Raw genomic sequence first — 9,473 nt, 5'->3', positions numbered from 1 at the left:
ATATAGAATGTATGAATATTCTAGACTATGATACATGCCATAACCGAAGGCTACAAACTAGGGAAATATATCGTACAAAATGGTAATCAAATATTAACATAATATTTACTTAGTCTAATACGCCCCCACAGTCGAAGCGGGAGGAGGTCGGATGCCGAGACTGGAGCAGAAGTCGTCAAATTAAAATAAGAGGAAAGGGTACCTTCATTCGACGTCATGTGGGAGGATGCGCTCGTATCCAAATACCAGTTTTCATCCGGTTATTGCATGGACAGACTTTGCATTGTCGCGGTGATGTCAGTAGGTACCAAGGCGCCCTGAGGCATCCCCATTTGCGGACTTTGACCAATATAAGCTTGAGGGCGAGGGCCAAGGATTCCAGCCCCACGGTTCGTTGTGAGTGGTGCCCAGCCCGTGGTGGGGTAGGGGCACGGTGGAGCGGCCCAAACCTGTTGCTGCCACGACGGTGGCTGCAAAGGGACCCATGTCCAAGTAGTGTTGCGGCTGCCGTTTGACTGCTGCTGCTCGGTGTTGGCTTTCACATTGTCAGAAGAGCGATTACCTCAACCCCCGTTGTTCCCGCTGTTCTTGCCGCGATTCCCCTTTCCTCGACCACCTTTGTTGCGATTGTTATTACCCTGTTTATCACGACGCACAGATTGGTCAAAAGAACGAGAAGAGTTAGAACGATTATCCCCTTGGGAAGCGAACATGCCGGAATCCGTGGTGGCAGAGGCGGTCTTATTTTTGCGAGCCTCTTCAAGGGTAAGCATGGATCGTGCCTTGTAGAAGGGAGGGAGAGGATCACATTGCTGAATAACAGTGGCAACGTTATTGTATACCGAGGATAGACCAGCCAGAAGACGGAGGACAAGGCGTTCCTCTGTCACCGGAGCCCCGACATTGGCGAGTTGGTCCGCCAACATTTTCAAAGCCTGGCAATAAGATGATGCATTAGGGTAATTGTCCATGTGGATTTGAGCAAATTCCTGTTCGAGAAAAACCGCCCTTGAAATTTTATTATCGTTAAAAATATCTTGAAGGCGATCCCATGCTTCCTTCACGGTGGCACCGGGTTTGAGGATCGTGTGTATAAGATCGATAGAGATTGTGCTATAGATCCACTGTTTGACGATCGCATCAATCCGAGTCCACTGAGCATCCTTTGCAATGATCGAATCTTTTGGTGGCATGATGTGGTCTGCGACATCGAAGGCATGAGCGGCGTTCAGGAAAAGCTCGGCCCAAGAGGCATAATGAACATTCTCCATCTCCAAGGAAATTTGGATATGGGTTTTGATGTTAAAAACGGAAAAGGCAGGGTAAAAGGAAGGAGATTTAGATGTAGCAGTGTCGCCAGACATGATGAAAAAAGGCGAGAAAACGGAGAAGGAAGAGGTCGATGAAAAGGAGATTAGGTTAGGATCGATTACACTGATACCATGAAAGAGTGTGAATCGTTGTGTTTCTCATTAATTATCGACCTATAAATATACAATGTATGAATATTCTAGCCTATGATACATGCCATAACTGAAGGCTACAAACAAGGGAAAGATATCGTACAAAATCGTAATCAACTATTCACAGAATATTTACTTAGTCTAATAGTAAGCTTATAGACACTTGTTAGAATAATCTATCTTACCATATAAGATTGAATGTAACAGTGTATGTGATTGTATTAACTTGAATGAATATTACAATTACAAAGCTATGGGTTTTATACATAGGTTAGCTCCTAGAATCAAGCAAGAAAATCTACATAAAAGGAATGAATAAAGCTAAATAAGTAAATATAATCAATTTACAATATTTTGCTAATCAAATATTATCAAAAAAGATAATGCTAATTATCCTTTACTTGACTAGGAGATAGGATTATTTGTTTCCTTAACAGATTTGTCTATTTGCCACCTAACTAAATTAATAGTATTCTACAATTATGAGCAAAGGATTATGTTAGGTTACCTTAAAGATTATCTGGGTCTTGGATGTAATCAAAGATGCTCAAATCAACAAACTCTTCCTTCCTCTTCCTCTTCTAATTCCGGTTCCATGGCAAGAACAAAATAATAAACAAGTTAATAATAATATATCTACTTAATTAACTAAGTAATTATAATTAAAGAAGAGTTAGAAAATAGGAGATGCAAATTATACAAGTTTTTAACTTGGAATTTGTAGGAGATGAAGGATAAGTGTACACAAATGTCATAAGAAGTTTGAGCAAGTGAAAATAAGGTGAAGAGCAAAATAGGTGAAAATGGGTTATTAAATCAATATATATAACTAAAGGAGGCTTTTTTTCTAATTATAATATTAGCATTAGAATTAGGAGATAATTAATTATTTACAATTTTTCTATTATAATTAGGAATATAATTTTTCTATTGGAAATTATAATTGATTAATTATTTTACAATTTTTCTATTAGAAATAGGAAATAAATTAACAATTTATTAAGGCTTTTTTCCTAATTATACTATAAGAATTAGGAGATAATAATTATTTAAAATTTTCTATTATAATTAGGAATATGATTTTCCTATTAGAAATGAGAATTAATTAATTATTTTACAATTTTATTATTAGAAAAAGAAAATAAATTAATTATCTACAATTTATTAATATTAAAAAACTATTCATTAGTATTTGTTCACTTTTTTATTAGATTAGAAGGAAAAAAAACATTTGATATATTTATAATATCCAATTTTATAACAACTTTTTATTAAAAAAAAAAGAGGTATTATGAGGCTAAAAGGCCCTAGGCCGAACTTGGTTGTGACAAATGTGCATGCATAATGCGTACTACATGGAATTTACTCATGTAAAGAATAAAATGACTGCTGAAATATGCCCTACGTCTTTTGTTATTGCTAATGTTATATTTAATTATACATAATACGAAGTTTATTTTTCAAATGTCATATGTATTTCTCCTACTAATTTTAAAGTTATTTTCCTCACAATACACTTCAACTTCTATTGATAATTTATTATATATTATTTACATTTATTTGTCATTATATAAAAGTATATTAATCAAAATTTAAATAAGATATTCACAAATTATTGATAAGTACAAAGGTTGATATCTATTTTTCAAGGAGCATTAAAAGATAAAGAAAGTTGCTGCTAATTTGCGAATCCAAATATCATATTATGACAAATGAGTAAATGTTTTTAAAAACTTTATTGTGCGATTGTTTTACAATTTAAAGTAAAAATGGTACCACGAGTAATAAAATAGATTTGAATGAGGCTTAAAGGTAAATTAGATACACTTATTATAGAAATATGTATAAGGTTAAGATTCAATTCAAGCAACGATCAACATTTAAAAAAAAGTCATGGAAAACACATAAAAGGGTAAGAGTAGTCTTTCCCTAACATAGTGAAGATCGTCTCTCTCAAGCTTTTCATCTGACAAATTTACATGCATAAAAAACGGTACTATTCAGTTATATGTAGCAACTAATTATTGTTGTTGCTATATATTGTTATTTGTGTGTAAATTGAGCACATCATCACTATAATTTAGGGAGTGATACGAATTGGGGAAGGGTGAAATATATTCGTCATGCATAATACGATGCTTTAACCACCTGTAGGCAAAAATATAAAAATAAATGAAAAAATTTAAACCTAAAAGGGGGTCACGTACTTGCCAACTCTTCTTTAGTTCTCTATTGCATTAATATTCTCATGAAGTTTATGACATTTATTTCATATTAATAAAAAAATGATTATACTGCTTCGCACAATTTGTGATTTATAACTTATAGCTAAATTATTTGAACTTGCTTAAATTTATATATTTTAAGTGAAGAATATTAATTATAAATATGATAAAGATAAAGTTTGATCTTTAATTTCCTCGGAGAAAAAAAAACTCAATTTTTATTTTTTTACAATATACTAATTAAAGGTCATAATGTAAAACAGGAAATTACACCACAATCTACTATTTCAATATGTCGATGACCAACACTCAAAATAGCACATTTGTTATTTAAATAGTGTAAAAACTCTCAAAATGCTAAAAAAATGTTCAATCTGTCGTTATCAAACAAAACCCAAGTTTCTGCATTTTTTTTGTCATGTTGGTCGATCGGAACTATATTCTGTTTTTCGGAACAATTGTCGTTGGAAGCACCTAGACCAAAACACAATTTATAACTTCACAAACAACTCTACAATTAGTAAAGAGGCAAGTAAAGGTCGGATCCCAAGGGACGGGAATTGAGATGAGATTTCTATTGAAACTAGTGGTGTCTTAGGGGTGTCACAATTTGGGTTGATGTAGAAGGTCACTAAACTAAATAGCAATGAAAATAAACAAGCAAGATGAATTAAAAGGGTTGTAAACAATTGATAAAAAGCACTAGGGTGTCATGGGGTCATAGGGGAATCATGGGAATTGATCATACAAACATGTTCTCAAATTATAAGCAAGCAATTATTGTTGTGATGGATTGAGTTGGGTTATATCTTACAATCCTAGGAAAGTTTGGGTCCCGGAGCCGAATCGATTATATTGTACAACACCTACAAGTCGACTTAGTCTTCCCTACTCAACAACATGCATGGTCTAATGAGACTCGAGTTGGTTTATGTCTTACAAGTCTCATTGAAAAGATAGGTGATGGGTAAAAAATGCAAGGATTCATAGGCTCGCATTTCATCAAACATAACATGTGCATGCGTTGAGATCAAAACAAGCAAGCAAATAAACCATGAAAGCATATTAATTTAAGCATGAATCATTCCCCATGCCGGTTTCCCCTAATTACCCATTAACCCTAGCTAGGTGACTACTCACTCATTATCATGTTGAACATGCTAGCAAGGTTGTCAATCATACCAACAAAGTACAACATGATGAATAAATAAAAGTAATTAACAATAATTAAAAAGGAATTAAGAGAATTATACCTACTAATGATTCCAATAATAAAGCAAAGAATAAAAGAAGTACTTGATGCTTGATTGAGAGGTTGTCAATATCCCAATAATAACCCAAATAATCTTCAATTACCCAAAATAAAGGATGAACAAGAGAGAGATTAAGAAAATAAAACTTGTATTAAAACTTGATTAATTGTTGATTACAAAACTAAAGAGAGATTTGATTGATATTAACTACTCTAAAAATTGATAAGGATAACATACTCTTCCAATTAAACTAATGGGGTATTTATAGTGAAAATTAGGTGGATGCATTAGGGTTAACTAAGGGCTTAAAAGACGATTAAGTCCTTACTTAAGGAAACGCCGGTATTTTCTGAAGGAAGGGCATCTTTCTTGAAGCTTGAAGAAACGAATTTGCGCTGTCTTGGAATCCGTGCGTCTTAGGCTCGGGACGGCCGGATTCGTGAGTCTCTGCCCGGGCGTCTTTGGGAGATGACGGGCGTCTTCTGGTCGCTGCTGCCCGGGCGTCTTTGGTAGAAGACGCACAGATTGTGGTGCTGGGGGACGGGCGTCTTCTTGGCAATCCGCACGGATTGTCATGTAGCGTGCTTTCTTCTTCTTTTCTTCATAAAATCCTTGGGGATTTCTTCGGGGATGCAAGGATCTTTTCTCATCATTGCCCAACTACTATAATATGTACAAAGGCCTTCTAATCTTGTCTCTCCTTGATGCTTGGTCATTGAATTCAATCAATTTAGTCTCATTTCGCCATGAAAATGCAAGGTTTGCACTCCTTTCCTATCAAGGACACAAAGCCTCAAAGAATATGCAAAACAAAGAACTAAAGACAATAAATGACCCAAATATGCACTAAAAAGCATGGGAACAAGGCTAATTCGGGGACTAAATATGCGCTAATTACGGTCACATCACATGTTCAACTTAATCTTTACGGGATGTAAAAATAATGAAGTTCAGAAAGTAACGGTTAGTTTTCTTTTAGTTAGATGGAATTTTTAAGAGAGAGATGAAAGCTTTGCAATTTAGACCGCTTTATGTGTGAACCGAAGTGATTAAGTAGTGGGCAAAGGTTGTTTCGAGTGGGAATGAGGTTGATTGCGACGAGTTGGTTGACTAAAGTTTTTCCTTACTAGATCTAGAAAGGGGATAATAATTATGAGATAATAAAATTTGAAGAAAAAAGGACAATAAAAATGAGATGGAGGCAGTAAGATTTATTTATGCAAAATGAAATAAATAGCAAAGTTCATGTATATATATATATATAATATTCAAACTTATTCAGCTTACAAACATAGTACCCAAACACTTTGTTTGAGTATCTGGAATGGAGGTAGGGGAGGGGACGAGAAAAAGACTAGGATGGGAAAGGGAGAGAGATAAGAGGGAAGATTCCTTCTTAAACTTTTCTTTGTTGAAGGAGAAATAAATTGTCTTCGATAAGGGAGTCGAGGATCCATAGCATCTGGAGTAAATATTGGTGTTTCATGGAGGTGAATGTGATTTATGACTTCTTAGATGTAAAACGTGGCACAAAGGTAGTGATAGTGGTAGTGGATTGGAGGTTGTTTCAAGTAGTAAGAACTAATTACACTGGCTGATGTTTTATTTTGCGGTTAAATTAGTGGGGTGGAGGGAGGGTGCATTTGTAGAGAGTGATGAGTTTTACGAGGATAGTGATAATAAATAAGGTTATTTATCAGCAAAATATCGCCTGCGTTAAAACATATAGGTAACCTGAATAATAACAAGAAACCTCAAATGATCATACTGATAAACTTAATCTTGACCCCATCAATCCAAATTAAAGTAAAATCTTAATTCTAACAACATTCTCGAGAGCAAGGGTTAGTTTCCATTAGATTGTGGATTTTTCTAGAAGTGGGGATTTAGTTTTTCACTTGGTTGGATAAATTTGAGAGAAGTTTCGAAGACAAAGATCGATCTTTCAAGGGATGAGATTATTTTAAATCATGTGTGTGAATAGGGAAGAAAAATAGGGTTCTGTGTGCAGGATTTTATTTCAAATGAGAAGATAGGGGCATGACTATTGTTATAGGGGGTGTCATAAGCAGCCCCAGTCATGTAGTATTACGTTGGAATTTGGTTCACATTCAAAGGTACGTCTATAGTTTGACCGGGAGATATAACATTTAACTACCTGTAAATGTTTTTACGTAACTACTATTTAACCCAACAATGATTAAATTATGGTTGTTATTCTAAAGAAGGAGATTTGTTGCATCATTGAGTTGATTATGCAAAGTAGATATTACTGTTTTCTTTGACCAATTGAAAAACAAACAGGTATTAATGAACAAAATCTAAAAACTCTCAGTCCCAAGTATCATATATATAAACTTCATATTGGTTTTATTTTCCTAAAAAAACAACATTGTCGAAAGCAAGGGTTAGTTTCCATTGGATGGTGTATTTTTCTAGAAGTAGGGCTTTAGTTTTTCACTTGGTTGGATAAATTTGAGATAAGTTTCGGAGACAAGAATCAATCTTTCACGGGATGAGATTGTTTTAGATCATGTGTGTGAATAGGGAAAAAAATAGGGGCCTGCGTGAAAGATTTTGTTTCAAATGAGAAGATGGGGGCCAAGACTATTGCTAGAGAGAGAGAGAGAGAGAGAGAGAGAGAGAGAGAGAGAGAGGGTCATAAGCAGCCCTAGCCATGTAGTATTGCGTCGGAATTTGGCTCACATTCAAACGTACTTCTATAGTTTGACCGGGAGATATAATATTCTAACTACCTCTAAATGTTTTTATTTAATTACAATTTGATCCAGCAATGATTAAATTATGGTTGTTATTCGAAAGAAGGAGATTTGTTGCATCATTGAGTTGATTATGCAGAGTAGATATTATTGTTTTCCTTGACCAATTGAAAAACAAACAGGTATTAATGAATAAATTCTAAAAACTATCAGTCTAAGTATCATATATATAAACTTCATATTGGTTTTATTTTCTTAAAAAAAGTATTTTATTAATCAAACACTACTACAAATCCAGGCAACCACAACGACTCTTTAACAACGCTTATTCACGAAAATCACCATAAGACGTTATAGAATGGATGGCGCGACTTTTACTAAACTTAATTACAACGGTTATGTGTTGTTAACCGTTGTTATTGGTTTTAACAACGGGTCAAACTTGCACAACCGTTTTAATATAAAAACTAATAACAACAGTTTACTCTGTAATACATTATAACCGTTGTTAATAATTTGGCGCAAAATTGGTGAAAAGTAATTACAACGGTTATATTAGAACCCGTTGTTATTTTATTTTAACAACGGTTGTTGACGCAATAACCGTTGTTATTGAAGTTATGAAGATCTAAAGAACAACAGTTCGCTTTATTCTGCTATACGCTACAAAACACAAACACAAGCTAATACTGGTACACAAATAACATCCTCCATTTTTCCCTGATCGTCTCTCTCTGTGTCTTCATCTCCGTCACTGTTGTCACCATCTTCTCTCCCTCATCGTGTTTATTAATCAGGTATATATGTTTCTTAGCTTATTAAGTATTTCTTATTATGATTTTCAAGCTATATATAGGTATAGGATTGTTCAATTTCCTGGCCTATGAATGTCGATTATTTTTGAATTTGTTGGGTTATTATCTAATTTGTTGATAATTTAGCTTAATTAATTTCCTGAATTTCGTTTACTTGTTTGCCTATTATTGGATTTTCGGAATTAGTTGCCTATATATTACGAATGTAGAAAAATGACTCGAACTTGGATGATTGCTGCAAATATGAGTGACTTCAACTATAAGGATGGTTTAGCTGAATTTTATGAATTCGCTGCGAACAATTTGAAAGGTTCTTCTAGTATTCCATGTCCTTGTGAAAGATGTGGTAATATTAGGTATATGGCTTTTCCGGACGTTAAAATACACCTAGAAAAGTGGAGATTTGGTCGATCATATATACGTTGGATTTTTCATGGGGAACCATTAGATGACGAGAATAGCTTTGAAGAAGATGCTGTTGAGGTATACGAAAGGCTAACTGATGATCCTGAGTTTGCCGAGTTTTTTGAGTTGGATGCAGACAAGTTGAATGGTGGGTCTATAGATAATGGAGAGAATGATGATGAGTCGAATGCTTTTCAAGATGTAGGTGATGACACTTTTAATTGGGATGACCTTAACAACATGTATGAGAAGTTGTGTGAGTCTGAAGCACCTCTGTATCCTAGTTGTAAGTTCACAAAAATGTCGGCTGTGGTGAAGTTGTATAATATCAAGGGGGCAAATGGGGTGAGTGACACGTGTTTCACTAGTTTATTAGCCTTGATAAAGGAGTTGCTTCCAGATGGTAATGCTCTACTTGTTAAGACATATAAGGCTAAAAAACTAATAAGAGGAGTGGGTATTAAATATGAAAAAATACATGCATGTCCAAATGATTGCATATTGTATTGGAAATTATATCAAAACTTAAACAATTGCCCTAAATGTTTGGAGTGGCGTTATAAGTATAAGGAAGGGATCCCGGCTAAGGTGT

This window comes from Silene latifolia, unplaced genomic scaffold (assembly GCF_048544455.1).
Source record: "Silene latifolia isolate original U9 population unplaced genomic scaffold, ASM4854445v1 scaffold_190, whole genome shotgun sequence".
NCBI classification, from domain to species: Eukaryota; Viridiplantae; Streptophyta; class Magnoliopsida; order Caryophyllales; family Caryophyllaceae; genus Silene; species Silene latifolia.
This window is presented reverse-complemented; position numbering follows the sequence as displayed.